This window comes from Colius striatus, chromosome 1 (genome assembly GCF_028858725.1).
Source record: "Colius striatus isolate bColStr4 chromosome 1, bColStr4.1.hap1, whole genome shotgun sequence".
Classification (NCBI taxonomy): Eukaryota; Metazoa; Chordata; class Aves; order Coliiformes; family Coliidae; genus Colius; species Colius striatus.
Genome location: NC_084759.1, coordinates 78,691,111 through 78,713,185, shown reverse-complemented (window position 1 = coordinate 78,713,185; position 22,075 = coordinate 78,691,111). Strand labels below are relative to the sequence as shown.

At 42.8% G+C, this 22,075-nt stretch overlaps 1 protein-coding gene across 1 annotated transcript in view; it reads right to left on the bottom strand.

Annotated features, from left to right (window-relative positions):
- NHS (NHS actin remodeling regulator) overlaps nt 1-22,075 on the bottom strand; it is a 262,317-nt gene that overhangs the window by 186,993 nt on the left and 53,249 nt on the right. The gene's annotated exons all lie outside the window — the stretch shown is intronic.

Genomic DNA, 22,075 nt, shown 5'->3' with positions numbered 1-22,075 from the left:
TAGCTAAAGTGACCTACAAAAAACAATTCACAGTGTATCCTTTATTTTATTTGTCTCAGCTTTGGAACCCAAGTACTGTATTTAATGTTGGGGAGGGACCTCAACATGTGACAAATTAGGAAGAGGAGGTGGACAAAGAAGGAGCAGAAGAGCTGGAAGTAGCTGCTAATCAATGGTAGAGGTAATTATTACCATTTGAAGGGTATGTTGACAACTGTGTTATGATGGGGACTATTAATCCTTATAATCATCTATAAAGGTGCCTCCAGAGTAGAATCGGTATTACTTACTACCTCTATACCTATGAACCTAAAAGAAAAGATAGGAAACAGTCAATTGGCAAAAAGCTCTCTGAGCTGTACAGCCAATCCCTACTCTACCACTGCCCATCCCCACGTGTGTGTGCCAACACAGAGAGCAGAACGCTTTGTACACAGATCTGATCCTTAGCACAGTATCTGCTCCTAATAATAAAATAAGAGTCATTTGAGGATATGAAAAGAAGCTAATAAAACAAGAAAACCTGGGCTTAGGTTCTCAGGCACTGGAAATTGGTGCACCTTCAGTGACACTAGTCAAGTTACACCAATTTATTCCTACTAAAAGTCTGGTCTGTTAAATGTTAACATCATCCTTGGCTTTTACTCTCTTTCACTGGGTTGAGCGAAATAGGGGTTTTTTTTAAAGAAAAGCTTCCTCCTCACTGTCAGGCATCTGTGTGTGAATTCAGTGAAAAAGGAGCAGCAGAAAATATAAATTTTTCAAACATATTTTTATCATACCATGTGCAAAAATAAAAATGTAAGGCTGTAAATATATAGGTATAGAGATTAAAAAAAACCCCATATATGCAGTATATGACATATATATGGCACATACCTTACAGATTTGAGTGCATACCAAACACAGACACATATGTGGTATCTACACAGATTTGCATGTTTGCCTGTAGACACTTATGACACAGATGTCTAGAGAGAAGATGTCATGGTTTTGTGTGGAGCTTTTTCTGGTAATGGGGAAGGGGCTGTAAAGATGGCTCCTGTAAGAAGTTGCTCGAAACTCTCCTCAGCTCTCAGCCAGACCACTTCTAGGGCTGAGCCTAGGTGCCTCCATGATCACATTTTAAGAAGAAGCAGCTGGAAGAGGAGGGTTCTTCCTGTTCCTTCTTGTTCTGTTCCTCCTTCTTTTCCAGCTGGTGGTGGTGCAAGGAGTTGGAAGAAAGAGAGAAGCGACCATTTGGATCCCAAGTTCAGTGAGGGAAGAGAGGATGAGGTGTGCTGGAGTGGAGACTCCCCTGCATCCTGCAGAGAAGACCGGTAAAGCTGAGATTTGTTTGTGCTCCATAAAAGACCCCACGCCAGGGGCAGTGACTATGCCCACAGGAAGCCATGTCCCATGTGCGGGATTCTGTATCTACAGAAGCCGCAGCTGCTGGGAAGAACCCACACCAGAGAAGTTCGTTAAGGCCTGTGTCCCCTGGGAGAGACCCCGTATCGGAGCAGGGGAAGAATGCCAGGAGTTGTCTTCATCTGAGAAGAGAGAAGCGGCAGAGCCCATCTGTGAGAGACTGACCACAGCCCAGATTTCCGGCCCCTCCAAGCCTTTTGCGGGGTGGGGGGGGTGATGATGAGGGGCAGTAAGCAAGAGACTGACGTGGAACTTAATTGCTATGTGGGCGCAAAACCACAACAGAGGGCAAAGAGAAGTCTTCACACAGTCCAGACTTTCAGGCATGGCCTCCCAAGGCACCAGGATAAATGTCTCTCAGTGACCTTGTAGAACAGAAAATGTCCCTTTCTGTAGGGCCAGTTATTGAAGAGCATTTGAGCAAGTATTTGCAACCCTTACACATCCTGCAGTAAGGTTTCCAGATAGAACAGTTCTCTACTAAAACCTTTGAATTTTCAGAGTTCCTTCAGTAAAGCCTGACAGGTGTCATTCAATCATATTTCATATTACTTTTCCCACAGGCAACAAGAGCAGGGGAGCCATGGCATCTCTCTCACTTTGGCAGCAACAAGTACGCCTGAGCGGGTGCACCTGGGGATAGCTGTGGACCATCCTGCCCTAGCCCCACTGGAGTATGGGTCTGCTTTTTTGCTGGTGCCACCATCACCACCGTGGGCCTGCATGTCCCTCCAGAGCAGGGCTGCCCAAGAACTGATGAGAGCAGATGAGTGATACGGGAGTTAGCTGCATGCACAAGATCCCTTTCTCTGAACCCCAGGGGAGAAACTCCTCTACAGAGAGATCTACTCTCAATGAATGCTTTGTTTGTGCTTTCTGACTCTTTGTGCTAACACACAAGCAGCTGAGAAGGTGTCCCAGCTTGGGCAGACCCAGTTTCCCAGGGCTGTCCCTCTTATTTCCCACACAGCAAAGAGGAGGGGGAGCACCAAAAGGAGTGCCAAAGTTTGCCTTTCCCTTTTTGAAATGTCAACGCTCATTGATCACTAAATCACTTCAACAGCTTATTAAGTTTATGTCACAGAGAGTTACTACCAGTCTCCCATTAGTTTAGAAATACTAATGGGGTGTTTTTGAGTGTAATTTCTTTCTAAATGAAAAATGCTTCCTCCATTAAAATGTGAACATTTTGGACCTTCCCAGACAATGTATGAGGCTGTTGATAATACGAAACACACATATAGCAGAAATTCTAACACTGCAATATGTTTCCAAGGTTGCTCTATAGCTTTGTTGTCTTATTTCTTTATCATTTCAAAGGATCTCCTCCATTTGGTGCTTCCATTTGCAGACAAACTGCCATTCTCCTGATATGTGTTATTCACAGGTTCATGTCAATACCAGCATAAGCATAAACTATCAATCACTTCTCTGATGATAACAGTAGATAAATGATGCACACTTTAAACCTTCAAAGCACTGCATAAATATCAGTTTGTTTTCACAACATCCCTTTAAGTGTTGAGGTAGTAGTTTTACCATTTCACTAGGCACCAGCTCAGACTCAGAAAGGCTAAAGACCCGCATGAATCATTTTGTATATTACCCACAAAAGACATATGTTCTGACATATAACCAACATACAGCAGACTGGGAAAAGCAAACTTTTCCCCACAAAAATGAAACTGAAAGCAACGATTTCACATTTTGGAAGAAAGTCAGGAAGTGTTTCCCCACAGCAGAACTGCCATGCTTCCCTTTGGATACCGAAAGCTTCCTCCCAGACATGAAGGAGACAAGGAGATACCGCTGTCTGCCGTCTCCTAGTGCCCTCTTTCTCGCAGGCTGTGAGGCTGGAGCAGCAGCTACGCATCTTTGTGGCACCTACAAACAAATGCTACCTGTGCTATGCCACTCTCCCACACACAGGCACAAAATGAAATACACCTTGTACACAAGGTGAAATACCGCCTGGACATGTTCCTATGGGACCTGATCTAGGTTGACCTGCTTCTGCAGGGGAGTTGGACTAGATGATCTCTAAAGGTCCCTTCCAATCCCTACCATTCTATGATTCTATGATTCTACATGAAAAAAGCTTTTTTTAGGATGAGGGTGGTTAAACAAGTTGCCTGGAGAGCTTGTGAAGTCTCCATACTTTGGGATACTCAGATCCCAGCTGGATATAGCTCTGACCAACCTGCTGCAGCTGTCCTTGCCCTGAGCATGGGCTAGGCTGAATACTCCCCTAGAGATGCCTTCTTGCATCAAACATTCGGTTTCTTTTGCGTAATGGAGTTGGGTTCTCTCATTTGTACTGCTACATGCTCATGCAAAATAAATACCAACATTTCAAGATACCAAAGCATTTCACTGCCCTTTATTTTTCTGCGGGTACAGCTAGAAATGTCATGCCTGTGGCTAGAGATGTCATCAACTACCTACTCCTGCAGCAAATGCTACAGAGAGCCAGATACATGAAACAAAAAACATACACTGAGGGCCAAACCAAGACATCTGATTCCAATATACTGTGTAAGGGGCGGATGGGTATTCTCTGTGTTTGGAAGCCTTTCAGCTTTAAAATAAAACTACTGTTCGTTCTCCAACAAAAGACTAAGATTAAGTATCAAACTTTTTTGGTTTTTATCTTTTTTTTTTTTTTCATTTCTTCTTGTGCCACATCTACTAGCCAGACTTTGCAGCTTTTTTCTCCCAGTTTCCCTTTATCAGTGTAAAAGCTTCCTGCCTATTACACCTTTGGTTATTTCATATCCCATTGATCATTCTGCCTGTCCAGCCAGCAGAACAGCAGCAAATAAGCAAGCAAACTAAGATAAGGGAAGATTTCACCCCTGGAAAGCTTCAGCTCTGTGCTGCCTTCCTTATGTTCTCCTCTCCCTTTCCCCCTCCTTCCTGTATTTTCTTTCATCCCTTGAGACATTTCCAATAGCAGATAAATCAGCACTTTGAATTCTTCTTCTGATGTTGTAACAAGCTGGCAACTGGCATGACATGTTGTAGAGACACACATGTGAATATCTAAGTCAGAAATAATGAGATTTCTCTCTCATATTCAGCATGAAATGAGAGGCAAACGACATCATTGCTTAAAACACAGGAGCACAAGAAGAGGTACGGGGAAGGGAGGTAGAAAGAGTGGATATCTAATCCATTTTGCTTACTACAGTGGATTTCAGAAAAAAACTGTCACACAGGCAGCACCCTGGGAAACACAGACTCAGAGGGACGGCACCGTCGCAGAACACATTGTCTCAAATCCAGGCAGATCCACCCTATATCCCAAGGACACGTCCCCCATGGTCAGGCACTGCTGTGCATTGTGGTCAAGTGAACCAGCCCTTCAAATAAAAACATAAGAGACGAAAGGAGGAAACAAAAGAGAATGGGGATAAAAGGTCTTAGTAAATCAATTAATGCAAAAGTCTGCTTCAGTTTATAGACAGCACTGGTAATTGCTGTGTGTATTGGCTGTGATGAATAGGGGCTGGTTACCATTGCAGGACTCATCGTTCTTTGCGTGGCTGGGAACCGGCAGAATGCTGATCTTCACTGAAAGTCTTTAATTATTGTTAAATTAATCAGGGCAGAGTGTCAGCTCTGGGTTCATGCTTAATTGTCCCATTTTCTCACAGCCTTAGACTCCCACCTTCCTCCCTTACCCTCCTACCCCCTCTCCAGCTCCTGTGCATGCATCATTTTTAGATTGGTCTAACACCGGGTCCTGTTCACACAGTAATGAGCCACACAAAGATTTTTGAGATCCTACATTTCCACTTCTTCAGGACTTTGTCTCCTTGAAAGCCACAATGTAACACAAAACTCTGGAAAGCAGAACTCCAGACGTACTTAAAACCACAAGACTGAGGGTAGAATATTTTACCACCAATGCAGAAGTCAGAGATATCATTGTTGCTGTTACTAATTAACATTGGACATGCAACCACTTCCTAGTCCCGACCTTACAAAGCACATCACTATCTTAAAACTTTTCTTTGACATTTGGGATCACACCACTAAACAGATCACTGAAAATCTGAACAGTTTTTCATCTAAGGTTAGCATACGCAAGATGATAATATGGTCCAAAATGTTTCTTCCTTCAGAGTTCTGAGAAGTCATGAGCCTGTCAGTGGTTAAAAATTATTTCAAAATCTTTGGGAGACTCCTTTACAAAGTCTTAAAGCCCGAGTTTCTCTCTTCTCTTTCTCTCTAAAGAAATAGTGGGATTGGACTGGGATATTCCATGAAACTTTCACAATGTTAAGCCACAAGGATATAAAAGATTACACCAAAGAGGCCATGCTCCATGAATAGAGAGGATAGGACAAGAAGTAATGGCAGTAATTAAGGAATAATTAAGTTGTAGCAGAAGACATCTAGGTTAAGTGTAAGGGGGAAAAGCAGTAGGATTAGGAAAGCACTTGGATAAACTTTCTAGGGAGACTGGAGGATATGTCATCAGGGATTTTTAGGAAGAAGACAGACAAATGGCTGTCAGGAATGATGCAGAGTGGACCTGAAGACATTGAGGTGGTCTGAACAACATCTCCTCACCCTACAGAGGAGAATTAGACTGGGACAAGGGGAGGGTAACTACAGATGAGGAAAGCAGCAGCAGGGATCCCAGGGACCTGCTAAAATACAACTGCAGTGACAAATGCAGTACTTAAGCTTTGGCTTTGTAACAAAAGTCTGAAAATCACTCCCATTCACACCTTCAGTGTGGGTCCAGCATTCACATGCAACATAAACATGAATGAATTTTCCTTGATTCTTACAATGCACACATATAATTTATAGTAAAGCCTGGAAAGAAAAACAAAGCTGCATTAAATTGAACCATTTATTTATTAATCAAAAAGCATAACCCTCCCAGCAGACTGAGTTCACCACTTGCCATCACTATGCAGAAAAAGTTAGTTACTTCTGTAATGCAACCTGCATAACATAATCACACTGTGCTTTCTCGCTTAATTGAAATAATTCATATAGCAAAGCATCAAGAGAGAGGCCTGAAAGCTAAAGCTGTGGACAGCCAGCACAAGCAATACTTCACTACACCTTCTCAGTACAGTTTAAAGAAAACTTTGTAGAGATCACTCAGAAAGTTCCTTCACTATTTCCAGGTCAGTCAGTAGCATCATTGTTTTGAAAAACACATTATCAAGAGATCCTCAATCTAACTGATTCAATGCATCTAACACCGTGGATTTGCTCACAAAGAATTTGGGAATCTGAGAGCAGAAGGAAGGCTTGAACTCTGAAACCTGAGATAGGATCCCTAGTCATTCATTCCTTTGTATTACCATATGACTTCCTTACTTTTGGCTTTTACACTGAAAAATGAAAAGACTTCAACCTATTGAAGGCAGGCTGTGTAAGAATATATCTCAGCATAATTACATTTGATAAAGAACCACTTAGATAAAATGTGTTTGTATCACTACATTGACTCTTTCTTACTTCCTAAAAATGGTGACAAATTAGCAAATCTTAATTATCCTAGAAAAAGGCATCTAGCATTTTATTGGCGCTCCCATACTTGCTTGGCTCAATTTTACATTCATCAGGGGTGATATTTACATCTTTTTATTTGCATTACAATGGCAATTTAGGATCACTGTGCAATTCCAGCAATAAGTATCACAGTTCTGATCTCTCTGCTGCACTGGAAGCTAGGAACCTAACACCAACATAAATGATGCAATAGTTTATCTTTCCATAATTGACTGTTTTCAGGCCCTGATACCTTATTTCAGGTGGGCTGGGGGGACAAAGATGGTGGGAAAGAGAAGGACAAGAAGAAGGAAGAGGGACCAAAATGAGATTAACTCCTTCAAAAGAAAATGGCTTTGCTTTTTATCCAGACGTGTGAAGCAGCAGTTTATTGATTGAAATGGGTCTTTAAAAGATTTGTCTCAGTCAGACTCTTGTTCCTCTGAAGGGCAGATATGGAATGATCTGCTTCAGAGATGGATGTGACATGGTCCCACTGTGGCAGACTATGGAACTGTAGCAGGCACTCTCACAGCACTGTCTCATCTTTTTCTTTTCAAACTCAGCATCATGAATTCCTTTGTTTTCTCTTCAGTTCCCAAATTGCTCTAGAGTAACGGCCCAGACAACTCCTGGGCTTCAACTGCCTCATTACCTTGGTTTATTTTTGTTCCAAAAATAATTCTTCTAAAGAAGATGGGCCTGCATTGAAACGGAATTACATGTATAACAACACAAACACTCTGATGCATATGCATTGTATATACCACCTAATTTCCCAAGGGTCTTACCAAGAATGGCATTTGTTGGAGGACATCTAATCTTTCTTTCTTACTTTTTTTCCCATATACTACAAGATCCATCTGTTTCACAGACAGCTGGAGCTAAGATGTTAGTGATTACTTTTTATCTGTGTGAAGCTTGCCTAACAAAATCACCGGGTTTCATACTATCAGGAAAGAACAAAAGGACAGAGTGAGTAAAACCAATTCTAGGCACAGTGCAAACCAAATCAGGGCAAGACTCATGAGTTTGCTGACACTTATTATTCTGCTTTTCTTGTCCATTGTATGCATCACAGCGTTATTTCTGAAAAATTTTCTTAAAGTCTTTTTCTGAGTTTGTTTACCCCTGGGGCTAGTATTTTGTACTGAGATTTTAGCTCTGCCAATAGAAGAGTCAGCTAGGCAGCGTGTTCCCCAACCCTCAGGCTCCCGTGTTTTATTCCCAGATGCCTCTTTACACTGTAGCAATTCCTATGTTACTGTTAAATAATTAGAGGTGAGCAAGATGTGAGAAGGAAGAACAAGTTACATGTATTGGCCTCCGCAGATGAGAAGGTAAAAGATAGTTAAACTTCTCCCAAATGGATAATTTCTTCATTATCAGTATAGATTTTCTGTCTGCCTTGCTATTGCTACCACTGCATCTCATTAGGAGTTGTTTAGCTTCAGACAGTCTCACAATTGTTGTTTCTTGATGCTTTTGAAAATTACTATAATTTGTTTGTTACTTGTGTTGAAAAAGGCTTGAATTATGAGGGGCTTTTTTTTAAAAAAAAAAAAAGTTTACCAAGTATTACAGAATCCATAATGAAATTTCACTCCCTAACACTCAGTGGTTTTATTTTTTATTATTATGAGCGGTTTTCAATAAAACAATCTGAAGCATAACAACCCTACCAAACAGTTATGTCCAAAGTAAAGCTCTTAAGAGCTAAGTTGTGGTTAGCCTAGAGTACTGGAAGTAGGACTTCATTAATTTGAGCAATATGTTATTACAGTCTATACATAACAAATCATAGCCATTAGTAGCTGTAAGTTATTACTTGAAGGCTAAGCAGGATCTTGCCTGAAACAAGATGGCAGTCCTGCTTGACCTTCCAAGACCACGTGCCACGTGTCACATTGCCATCCCACAAACAGGTTACACTAGCTACACCCAGAAGGGAAGTCAAATTAAAAAAATAAAAAACAAACCCCAAAAAAGAAGAAATTAAAAAGGAGGGGTTCTGCTCTTATGAGGCAGAATGTGCTTCAGCACTGCTGGGTTTAGAGAGACATGAAAATGCCCTCTCCTGGCATCACTTTTCTAAAGTCGAGCCTGAAACAGTGGCCAGGGGTTCTCCAGTGCACTCTTTACAGCTGGCAGCACTTGTTAGCAGTGCACAAGGTAACAACAGGTACCACTGTAGATGGCCCCAAACTCCTCCTTGAGGCCAAGATGGATATGAACAGCCCTGCTGTGAGGTGCCTAAAGAGTCACAACCCCAGATCTTTCAGTAGGGAGAGCATTAAAATATACTTTTTCCCTCTGAGAGTACTGTGCCCATTTTACCTTATTTAAAAAAAACCAAAAGATCATTAACATGGTAGAAGGATTTAGCACAGGTATAATTCTTTGTTTTCAGTCTGTTTATCTTGCAGATTTGACAACAAGAAAGTGTAACTGGCCTTTTTCACTGCACGATGGAAGGTACATGCTGTCCACAGTCTCTACAATAGGATGCAGCAAATCTGAGAGCTAAAGGCTCTCAGGAAGATGAGTAATGCAGAGAGTAAAGGGAGGGATTTCTGTGGCACAGGGCCCAAACTGAAACTCTTTATGAAGACCAATCAGGTTTGAATGTTATTTAGCCAGAACAGGGAATGACTCTGTGTATGAAAAAAGCACCTGCCCCAATACTCATCTGCTGTCCCTCGGGAGCTAACTCAGTCATAGGGCTATCTAGCATCTCTGCTGTAGAATTTGGTGTCAAACCACATCAGCCTAAAAATTTTCTTTCTCTAGGCTAGCACTGACATTCATAGTTCATAAGAAAGACTGCAGGGCTGATTCATCCTCATTTTATGCCACAGCAGTTCCACAAAAGTCAGTGGAGCTGCATCAGCACGTACTCTGAATGGGTCTGGCTCTGCAGTCGAGAAGTACCAGGCTCTCTCCTAGAGAGCTTCTTGGGAAGAGAAGCTCCTATGGGGCTTATGTTCCCACCGCGTTAACAACAACAATGCTTCCAAGAGTCTGTGCATGCGATTTTTGAGAGGGAAAGATTCAGTCCTGTGGGAAGTATAAGCCCAGTACAAGCACTTCATGTGGATATCCCATACAGGAAAAAAAAAAAAATTACTGGCAGGGCACTGAGTTACTTTAGATAACAGCATTGATCCATAGCTACTGTATTTTCATTGTGTTGTAGCCTTTTCAAATGGCATGTTCTGGAAATAATTTCCAGCACTCCTTTTCATGTTAATATTTTGAATTATTAAGCTAAGTTCTTTGAAATCAGACCTGTTGAGAGCCTCTGTGAGGCTTGACCAGATGACCTCCAGAGGTCCTTTCCAACCTATAGTCTTCTCTGAATTTAAAATTCCGCTATTATTTACTTCTTGTGCTGCTTATTCTGCCAAGGGTCTATTTCAAACCAGACTCTAATCAAGTTCTTCCTGCCGTAACTTTCATACCACAAGGCACTGACTTTCTAGTTACTAACAGACTACTTACTAACTAGAGTGTGTCACTGCAAGACCATTTCTAGCCTCATCTACAGCAAATCTGCTTCCCCATCTGCCTTTACCACTTAAGTTTCTTTGTATGTTGGAGTCCCTTGTAATTTCTCTCCTTCCTTAGACACTCCTTACATCTGAGAAGCAACTGGAATTCTGCACACTGCCTTCATCCACTTCTCCAGTACCTCCATATGGCTTTAACACCTTGCCACTGATATTACCTCACAGTAAGTGAGGAGGGCCTGATGGCAGCCAGAACACTGAAGCAAAACTGATTTTGTTTTGGTTTGTTTTTTTAATTAAAAATAAATAGACTTACATGGTGATGTCTCCCTTTGCTCCATACAGTTCATATGTCTATACACACCACATATATGTAGAGCCTGTATAAGCAGCATTCTTTTCCAAAAAGAGCCAGTCTAAGCCTTGAACTCTGTTCCTCTCTCGATACAACACTCAAATGCAGACAAATTACAAATGTGAACCTGCTACATAATTCATGTTTCCCTTCTTGCTTCCAAGTCTTTTTCACATGATGTGCCAGAAGTGCTTCTGTCAGTCAGTATCCAGCTCCCCACCACCACTGCAAATACCAAAGTGAAATAGCGGGCACAGATTTATTGGGTAAGGATGGCAGAAGCAAGGGGCTAGGAAAGACCTCACTCCCTCTGCTAGTACCAGCTGCCTGGCCCTCATTTCTCCAGTTACTCAGTTGCCCTCTCACCTCTACCAGCCACCTACATTTTGGTGCCCCAAACACTCTGGTACTCTCAAAGTGAGCTGCCTCTGCCTGATGGCGTTGCTGAAGCAAAGCAGTTCATTTGAGCCAGTAAGTCTGTCAGTCACTATTTCAAAGACGTTCCAGTTTTGCAGTATATAAATTAACCATGACACCTACTGCAGCAGTACCTGTACTTTTCCTGTATATCCAGACCCACTTGATGGGAGTTAATAACTGCAAGCAGCAAGAAGACACCGCTTTCAGGGAAAATCGTGAGGAAGAGCTTTCAGGGGAGATGCAGATGTTCCTTGCAGTGCAGAACTTTGAAATTATCTGAAAGTCAAATACCCCAAAACACTTACTTTTGTGTCCCTTTGATCTTTGCTGCTTGGCCCTGTGGCTTGTTGGACGTGGCATCTTCTGCTTGCTTTGTGTAGGAGTTGTATTTCAAGACATCAGAGTGCTGAGGGATATTAGTAGAACGTGGCATTTGTGTGGTCCTTATCCTCATTAGCTGTGTTTACACATATCCTTTAATTCACTCAACTAATCCTAGTGATAGCATGACCTTTATCTTTCACCTTCTTTATCACACTCAGCAAATTAACCAGTTCCCATAACCTAGGCCAACTAATACAAATAATTAGCCAGGACTGAATTCTATAGCTTTTATCTGTAAAAACCAAAATATCTTCATTTTGACAAAGTCAAAGCAGAGCTAGAAGCTAAGAATCAGCTTGCAATGTATTTGCAGCAAATATTCAATGCAAATTCTGTCATTGTTTCTTTAAAATAATTATTCCATTACATATTTGTCTGTTATTTGAGACTTTGACTAACTTGACTATTTAAATATTCTAAAAATATTTGCCACAAATCATTGCATTATGTTTAAACGCATTCTATTATAAAAGCAAGCTGGAAGAAAGCAGTCATGTCACAAATGGAGATGTTGCTTATGTTTGAACCGTGCAACCAAATCCAGTGCATGGGGAAAAGACATAGCATCAGGTCAGGCAACTCTCCCCTATTTTACCTTGGTGTACACACAGCCTAGGTACTATCAGGAAGATTTCTGCGCTTAACCCCTGAGTATATTTCCTGTGCAGAAAGAAAGACAAGAAGGCAGAAAACTCAGCAACCTGCAACATGGGCATTATCTGGTTGACCTGGAAGAGTGGAGCCCAGATGTCCCCTTGAGGTAAAGTGCGTTGTCTGATAAGGAGACAGTCAAAAGCCATTGCAACAGTAAAGGGAGATGCCAAGATAGCCAACCAGTCCACAGGCATCTCCTCACTGCGTAGAGGATATAGAGCCACCGGGAGCTGCTATGCACCTGAAGTGGGCTTTGGTCAACAGCTCCATATGCAGGCTGTCTTCCCCACAAGAACCAATGCAGCTTGGAGAGTGCTCCCTTAGGAGGGAGCAGACCTGGGGCCAAGTTCACCTCTGTGGATGCTTGTATCTGCCCCATCAGTTACATATATGCTAGATTTTTTCTCGTAACACCAGAATTTTGTTTTATTGGTCTAAGCAAACTTAAAGAACAAAAACCAAACCCAAACCAATCAAAAGCTCAAGAGCACCCTTCTTCTCCATATTTGCACAACAAACTTGGTGATTCACAGTGGCATTAAGCAAGATGGTGTTTAGGACCAAAGCACACAGAGACCGGTGACCCATATCAGCAACTACAAGTCTGCCTGGTGTGGCCTCTGAAAGAAGTGTCCCTCATTCCTGCACAGTCTCGCTACAAACAAGAGTTAATGGGCACAAACTGGTACAAAAGAAGTTCTACTTGAACATGAGGAAAAAGAGTGAGGGAGCCCTGGGACAGGCTGCTCAGAGAGGTTGCTGAGTTTCCTCCTCTGGAGGTTTTCAAAACCCACCTGGACGTGTTCCTGTGCAACCTGACTGAGGTTAACCTGCTTAACCTCAGGGGCTGGACTAGATCATCTCTGGAGATCCCTTTCAACCCTTAACATTCTGTGAAACAAGACCCATTGTGTCTTTCCAGTGACCCATTCTGTTTGCTGAAAGCTGAAACAGGGCCAGGAGCTTTCCTGTTGGCATCCCAGCTCACTTTTCGGCTGTGTGCCTCGTTCTCCCCTCCTCCCATGGACAACCAGCTCGCTTAAACAGACAACAGTATTTGTTTGGATTTATCATGCAGTGATGGCCCAAGTCCAGGGCCAAGCTGGCAGGATCAGTGGAGGACTATCATTGTCCTGTTCAGCTACACAGAACCTACTTGTCATCCTTTTGGGAACCAGTGACTCAGACATAACTTCATTGCAGCCTGGCAGACGGTGGGACTAGGCAAGATTTCCAAAGAGGATAGTGCCAGTACACCCTGGAGTGTGGTGCAGAAAGTCTGCCTGCAACCCTCATTCAAGGCCCAGCATAATTAAAATAACATTACCATTCTCAGTGGCAGATTTTCACCTTCTGTAAACCCAGACTTTCTGTGAGTGTTTCGTTCTACCAGTTTACTATGTCTGGAAGCCAGTGGATTATAAAACAGAAGAGCAAGTTTGCTTTCTTTCTTTTGTGCTTCTGTTATTAGCAAAACCACTGGAGCCTACCTTTGTGGCTGTGCATATGGTGGATGCTTGACTGTAGCCTTGCCAGCTACCAGGGAGATGACAAATCAAAGTAAAGGTTTACTCTTGCTCCAGACAAGATCTTTTTCCAGATGCTATATCTAAAGGAGGCAACATTTATTATAAGCAATCTTTCCCTCTTAAGTTGTGGTCTCAGAGGGGAGCTATGCAGCCCCATAGGATCCGTGTGTTGCCATATTCTCTCCTGCTTGCACACTGCTTGCTGCCACCTACTGCAGCTCCCTTACAGTCCTGCAAATACAGCTGGTTCTCCAGGCTTGCTGAGCTAGAATCAAGGAACTCAGCTGGAAGGATGAAGATGAAAACAGAAAATAGTAAGTCACTCTAAGCAGAAATCAACTGCAGTCTGTTTGTTCCCATCCATTTTTTTGAGGGTACCTGCTCCTTCTCAAAGAGTCACCCCTCACATAAGCACTACAACATCCCCATAATGCCCTGCCCTGGAAGCATGTCCTTCAGCTAGCTTTGCATATGCTTTAGCCAGAAATCAAACTCCTCTTTATCTTCTCAGTCACCAAAGATCCAACGAGTACCAAACTACAACATCTGTATTTGCCCATAAATAAAGATTTTAGCCCCACCTCAACACTGCAGATACAAATAGAAAAGGGTAATGGAAGAGGAAACATTTTCAGGGCAGTTGTAAGGCAGAAACTGAACACATCTCTCTCCTTTTCTCTTCCCAGCATGCAAGTCGATGCTGTTACTACATCCTCAGACCTATTTACATGAATGCACAGCCAACACATGCCCCATCCACCTGAGGCAATGCCCATTCCCAGTCTGTGCAACTCTAGCAGCTGATCCCTCTTCTCCTCACATTGCTGCTTGCTGTCCTAACCCATCCCCCAGCTTCAATTTTTGTCTGCGCTTCCAGAGGGAATAGCTCCTACGGTTGTCTCAGCAGCTGTTCTTCGCTTTCCCAAGCAGCAGCAAGAGCTTAATTGACCTAATTCCTGCTTGTTTCCCTGCCACCCACAGAAGTTGAAATAGCAGCAGTGAAAACTGCCAAGGCACTCGTCAGCGGCTGCTCTGTCACAGCGCGGGACCGGCTCACGTTCACTCTATTTTCTGCAGGTCCCACAAGGGTTAGAAACTTCTTTGGGCTGCAAGTTTCAAACCGTGCAAAAGCGGCAGACAATTATTGCAGACAGTTCCTTAGGCAGCCTCAAGGACAAGTGGATTCTTTGTACCCTACGGCACATTCTTGGCAGTGTTCTTTATATTGCAAACATCAGGCATATCTATTTGTAAAAATCCATGGATAAGTCTCCTGGCTGCTGTCTCACCTCCTTTTCAGATGTAGTTTGGATTTGCAGTCAGGTTTGGACTATTAGGCTGATTTTATTTTTTTTCTTTTAATGAAAGCTGGGTTAGTCTTGATCATAACTTCTGCAAGAACAGGACTTAAACTTCTCAATGTGTTCTGTAGTGAAATTAGCTGTCACTTGCCAGGTAATCTGAGAGACTGGTTACTGCTTCATCAGGATCTACTTCCCTTTGCTGAAGTCCACAGTCTCAGGTATTTTAGAAAATGGAATTAAAAAATCATTTTTCCCTCTCATGGGAATGCATTGCCTCAGCTCAAGCTGCACAACTGCCCCCAAAACGTAACAGGCTACAAAGCAAGCAAGAAGTGGGAACATATATGTTAACTAGCATGTGGAGAGGGAGCCAAAGATATGTTAAGATCTGATATGGCATGTGGGATCCAATAGCATGTCATTAGAGGTACCAAGCAACCCTTCCCAGTGTAGCTTTTCAGTCACTTATTAAGGCTTTTTCTTCAAACTTGTAAGTGCATAGGCTGAAATTTTCCATGCCATAATCTATACCATTCTGGTTGTTAAAACTTGCTATAATGCAGAGACACGAGGGCATTTCCTAACTTCTGTGTGTGTGATTTTGCAACCTTACTCGGTTTTCTTTCTAGTGACAGCTGAAAGAGGAGAAAAGCTTGAGTCTCTAAGCCTGGACATGAGCGAGGTTGCCATTCAAGCTCTCCCCAACTTGATGGGCACCAGCCTATGTCAGACAAGGATCAGACTTTACCAGAACATATTTTATGTCCTTGCCTCTGCACTGAGTTTTTACTGCTCTTGAATCCGGGTAGTCTCAAATTTAAGTAGAGTTCATATATCCCTCAGACAAGAGACATCACAAAAAATAACGGTAGCCAAGCACTCTCTAAATAATCTCCCTTCCCACTCCTTTGGCAAGGGGAACTGTTACTAGTAGATACAGGCTCATAATTTACCATAATCTGAAACATCCTTTTGGATTCAAAGTGAATCAAATGACACACTGTGTACTGTTAACTAGGCTTGCAGGGTAGTAAGACAGCTTTGTTGTAACTAAACCTTGAATCGTTCAGATTTCAATATTTAACTGAAGCTTCTGTAGGTGTCTTGCCCACTTCCCCACCCCAGGCCTCATCAGCACAGTGACCAACAAATGTCATTCACTTAAACCTTGCCAAAGCTTTGAGTAAGAAATTCTGGCACCGCTTAAACTCTTAGGAAACCTCAGAGCCAAACAGTCTGTGTAATAACTATGAAAATTGTATTATTAGCTTCTAAACAGAAGCAGCATGACACTCCACAAAGGAAACACGCAGGCTGTCAGCACTGAGAGAAGGTGTCAGCTACAAATTAATGGCTATTTAAACATATTATTTGTTCCAAAGTGTTAAAAATGAGATTTTTAGCTCTGACAATAGAAAAGGTGGTGGTGTGTCAAGTTGCACATCGACATGCCACCTCTCCTTGCTGCTGCTGCCGGCATTTCAAAGATGTTGATTGGTACCATTTAGAGGCTCCCATGGGGAAAGGAAGCCTCTAGAGAAACAAAAAGAGGTTTTCTTCCTCCCGCTCGGTTTAGTTGAGGCAGAGACATTCCAGTTTGGCTCTGCTGACAAACACGTATTATTAAAGACATGAAGGCAGAGGAACAGAGATAGAATTAAGTTAGCACAGATGGACAACTTGGACACAAACCTAGCTGATGGACTATTCATTGAGAAACTGAATTTATGATTGGTTAACTATGTGTTGGCTCAACTAAGCAGTACAGTGTGGCTTCTACATTCTAAATTCGGGGCACTGCAGATTTCCAGAGAGCGTTGTGGAAGCAGAAAGGCCATTATCATCTGAAATTTTTACTGTTCTTCCCATTTTGCCACCTCAAAGCAAAGCCTCCAATATGAGACAGTCTGAAAATAAACTGAGAAAGCTAAAAGCCAAGCCAGTGGAGGGCAGAAATCCCTGTGTTTTCTGAAAGAGGCACTGTTCTAGCCACCAAGCTAGTTCTCTTTTTGTGGGGTGGCTATGTGTGGGGAGGCATGTGCTACCCACTGCTATCATAGATGGAACTGATTCCATATGCGATGCCACTGAAGATACTTGGGGACTAGAGGCTCTTACTGCTAAGTGGAAATACTGCTCAAATATTTTCACAGCACTTGCAAAGAAAGAGAGCAAGTGTGGCACACACTGGTACTGCACTGCTCACAGGTGAAGAAGGGACCATTGATTTTCATCTATTTGAAGAGTTGTGTTGAATCTACTTCAAACATTATTGATGAAGACTTGTAGGTCCAAGCTAAACATTTTGTTACACTCAGTCACAAGATTGGTTGGCATAGTCAGGGCTTGGTATAGCACAAAATATCCATACTTCTTGTCAACATTTCTAGAAAAGTCTTACTTCAGGCCCCTGAGCCTTGGAAGATGGGGAGCAGGAGCACTCAAGGAGGTGGGATGTGCTGAGCTTCAGAGGAGTTAGGCTGGTTTCAGTGCATTCTGCCTGGATTTCATCCCAGCCACAGCTCAGGTGCCTGCGGGACCAGGCTACCAAGAATATAGACCCAAGACTTCCCTGGTCCTGGCTGTGATGCACCTGCTGGCTAGGTGGGGAGCTGGCAGGAAACAAGGTAGATTTCAGATCCTGCACTGCCAAGAAAGTTCTCTCAGGAAGTTGCCCGTTGTTTGTCAAAATCATGTTGTAACCAACTCAGTTTCACAGACCTGCCTGATTTCAAGTTGGCATTGTCTGATGGAAAAATGCTGCATCAGAATATGCTCAACCAACACATCTGAATATAAAATGATGAAGGACTTTCCCAGAGACCACTGTGTCTTGGGGTAGGTTCTCTGCAAAGTCAGGGCTACTCCACAAATTTCTCAGTGATGTTTTGAATCTGAAATCCAATTCCTACTTCAAAATACCAGCCCTTTGAAGCCATTTCTGTCTAGAGACCTAGCATAAAACGTCTCTATTTATAGTACAGTTCCTTTATCTGGTCAAAACCACTAAAACATGACCATGAGCCAGCAATGTGCCCTCGTGGCCAAGAGGGCCAATGGTATCTCGGGGTGTATTAGAAGGGCTGTGGGCAGTAGGTCAAGAGAGATTCTCCTCCCCCTCTACTCTGCCTTTGTGTCCAGTTCTGGGGCCCTCAGTTCAAGGACAGGTAGTTGCTGAAGAGAGTTCAGCACAGGGCCACCAAGATGATGGAGTGAATTATATCCCTTATGAAGAAAGGCTGAGGGAGCTGGGGCTCTTGAGCTTGGAGAAGACTGAGGGGTGACCTCATTAATGTTTACAAATATGTAAAGGCTGGGTGTCAGGATGATGGGGCCAGGCTCTTCTCAGTGATGTCCATGATAGGACAAGGGATAACAGACACAAGCTGGAACAGAAGAGGTTCCAAAGAACCATAAGGAAAATCGTCTTCAGTGTGAGGGTGATAGGCTGCCCAGATGGGTTGTGGAGTCTCCTTCTCTGGAGACATTCAAACCCACCTGGATGAGTTCCTGCGTGACCTACTCTAGGTGGTCCTGCTCTGGCAGGGGGGTTGGACTAGATGATTTTTCAAGATCCCTTCCAATCCTTAAGATTCTGTGAATCTGTGAATATTGGTGCATTCCTTATTACACTGATACTAGCAGCATAAAAAAAAATAAAATAAAAGCACCTCATGAACTCAATATGCCACCCAGTGCCAAACAGCAGCGATCCTCACCTAGTTTCTTAGTCATTTCACTTTTCAGTGAGCTACATTCCATAAAGTTGCACAAACCTCTCATGTCAATCTTAAACTCTCATTATATGTCAGTCCATGCAGAACTTGGATTCTGGGAATAATTGAGCAGATGAAGGGATGTAATTCTTCTAAAAACAGTGATCCCAGGGACAAAGGGGGAGACAAATGCAGGCAGTCTGCATCAGCAGGCACTCCAGCAAGAAATCACACCATGGAAGTTGGGAGTTTAAATTAGAGGAGGTACTGTTATTCTTAAGGTTTGTAATCAAAAGCCTGTGGTTCCAATTAGGAAAGCAAAGATGCCTGGCCAACATGCTATTACCAGCTTTTTGGCAGTGAGAGTCATTTACAACAACCAGGCTGCCCCTCCTGTACTCAAGTATTTGTTTTTACATTCAAGACTTCTCAGACTCTACAGCTCTTGGAACAGACTCCAACCACACTTGTAGAGGGCAAAGTCCATACCAGATGGATCGTCAAGCAGAACAAAGTGTTATTACTTTCTCAAAGCTGCTATTCAGTCACACCCCTTACGTTATTTTGGTGCAAATGAGGGAGTGATTTTAATTACTATGTATAGAAATAAAATAGACTGAAAAAAGGAGATGAGTCGTTGGGGAGTTGTTTTAACCGTCAAGGTTGAAGTTCATTGTAAAACTCCTTCCTTTTGATTGTTCCCTTCCACCCGACAACCTTTGGAATATGTCTGGGATTACCAAAGCACTGTGCAGGTCACTGAGTGTCAGAAGTGTTTGGTTATATGAGAGCAGAAACACAGAAAGGGAGGGATATTCACAGAATGGCATTTGCTTAGGGAGAACTGAGGCTCCTACAGTCAAGTTCTCCTGGTCTGCATCAGCCACAGGAAGACCTATTCTCTGTCTCTCTTCTATCTCTTTCTGTCTCTCTGTTTTTATCTTCAGGGACCTGAGACCCTTGGGTGATCAGTGGGTAAGCTCTCTTTCGAATTTCACTCTTCCACTGAGTCTCAGATCGATGTAAAACTGCTTGTGTTCAGCAGAAAATGTCCTCCACTTTTTCTTCCATGCTTATTTAAAGCTCCACTTCATTATATTTACTTGTATTCTGACTTTAATAAATAATAATTGTATGCTTCTTGGAGGCTCTAGGCATCTTAACGCATAATTAATCATACAACCAAACCCCATGAGCTTTCAAATCATCATTAGAAAGAAAATCTTCCAGCCAACCACCTTGGAAAAAGGGAAAAAAAAGCAAGAAAAAAAAGATCCTTTCTCTCCCTTAATTGGTCTGGGACGCACAGCCACAGCTCTCTTGAACAGATGTCTTCTGCATCGCAGCCACAGATGTGGGCTCAGACCAAACCAGGGAAGTAAATTCCAGAGATGCACAACCCTTACAGAAGCATATCCTGCCAGCACCCATCTCTGTCTGCAACAGTCTGTCAGGTTGAAGTGACTGTGAGGAGAAGGGAGAGGGAGAGGAAAAAATGTAGCATCCTTTCTCCAAGTCAAATAAGGAAAGTGATACTTTTGTGATAAAACGCTACACAGGCAACTTCACAAAACTGCTGTTAACTGACGTGCATGTCTCCTAAAAGGTGGAAGTGTAAGAAGTAAGGCTTCAGAAGTGCTTTAACTTTTTTCCCCCCCTAATCTCTCTTTAAATTTGGAAAGTTAAACCCAATCTATTTTCCTTTAGAGTAAATGTCAGCCTTGTTTATAGCTGGAGAGTCAACACGTATCCCCAACAAGGTTGCAGAAGGTTGCTTCTGGCCTATACAATAACATTAATCCTAAAAGAGCACCAGGGCCTCAGGCTGTGTCTTCTCCCACCTCAGCAGAGCTCCAGGTTAGCTCTGTCCCCATGTACTGTGGTAGCTCAGGACTCAAGGAGAGCTTGGAGAACTTGAAACTCTCTGCCAGATACACAAAGTTAGGAGAAAGTACAACTGGAAGCAGCAGCGTAACGTCTTCAACAGCTGTGGATCATATGGCCAGACTGCCCTTGCTACACCTCCCTATGCCCTCCTGGGCCCAGACACAGACATTGGCAGGTCTCCATAACACAGATGAGGTGCAAAGGTTGTGCAAGCTCCAGTTTACCCACTTAGTGACTCCACAGCACCTTCCTAGCTCACTTCATTAACCCGTGGTCCTTGCCATTGGCATGACCTCATTACAGGGCTAACCCCTGTGCAGTCCCAGCAAGTAAGAGTAGATAGCTTAAAAGACAGCTTATTTCCTTTGTATTATCTAAATTCCTCTTCAGTTTTCATTTCTGTTACACAATGAAGTAAAGTCTAATATGTAATGGATTACTAGCAGGGCAGAAGGAGCAAATAGCTAACTTATTTGTTTTAGAAGGAGTACACAATAAAGTGCAGTCTACTGTATTGTGCCCATGAACTTTATCTTTCTGACTAATGTGCAGTGTCCAAGAAAAATTTTGAGAGTCTATGACCCAGGACTGGAGCCCAAAGAAGCTCCGGCCACTGGTAACCAGCCACATGTCCAGAGGGAATGGCTAAGCTGGCAGTGGCTTCCCTTACACTAAATCCTTATTGCTTTAACAAGGTTGCCTAGAAGTGGCTTGAACAGAAGAAAAGGGAATGCTGCTCTGATCAAGTGACTCATAGAAAGAGGGAGGGAGGTCTTAAGATAGGCTTTGGAAAGGATTTCAAAGCTGAGCATATTGTTCCAGGAAATGTTTACAGACTGGAATAGAGGAAGTTTTGACTTTCATTGGCTTGCTCTGTTGCAACACAGCATGTTTACCAAAAATCCATAAAGGGAGGGAAAAGAAAAGCTGCCTTCTGAAGAAGAGCTGGGCAGGAGGCAAAAGCAGTGCAGCTCTGCCAGTGGGAACTCTGCTTTAAAGAATGGGCCAAGAGAAGAAAATTAACTCCATCCTGGCTCTGCATGGCACGCTCTAACCTCAGCCCCACAGACATATGAAAAAAACCCCCTAAAACTCAGATTAAATCAGAAGAGGTCAGAGCACAAGGAGTATACTCTCATTGCAGTTTTTAGGGTCATATCTGCCACATACTATTTGCTTTACAGACACCAAAGAAGACAGTGCTCCTCCCTAGAGACATTAGCAGTGTCTGGGAAATGGAGCAGTTAGAGGGAGACTATATTTGTGATTGTGGTATTGGTTTGGGTTTTTTTTCCACAGATCAAACATGTTCACAAGAACCAACAAAGCAGGACTTTATGGATGCTTCTGTGGAAGGGCTCAAAAAAATCATAGAATGGTAGGGGTT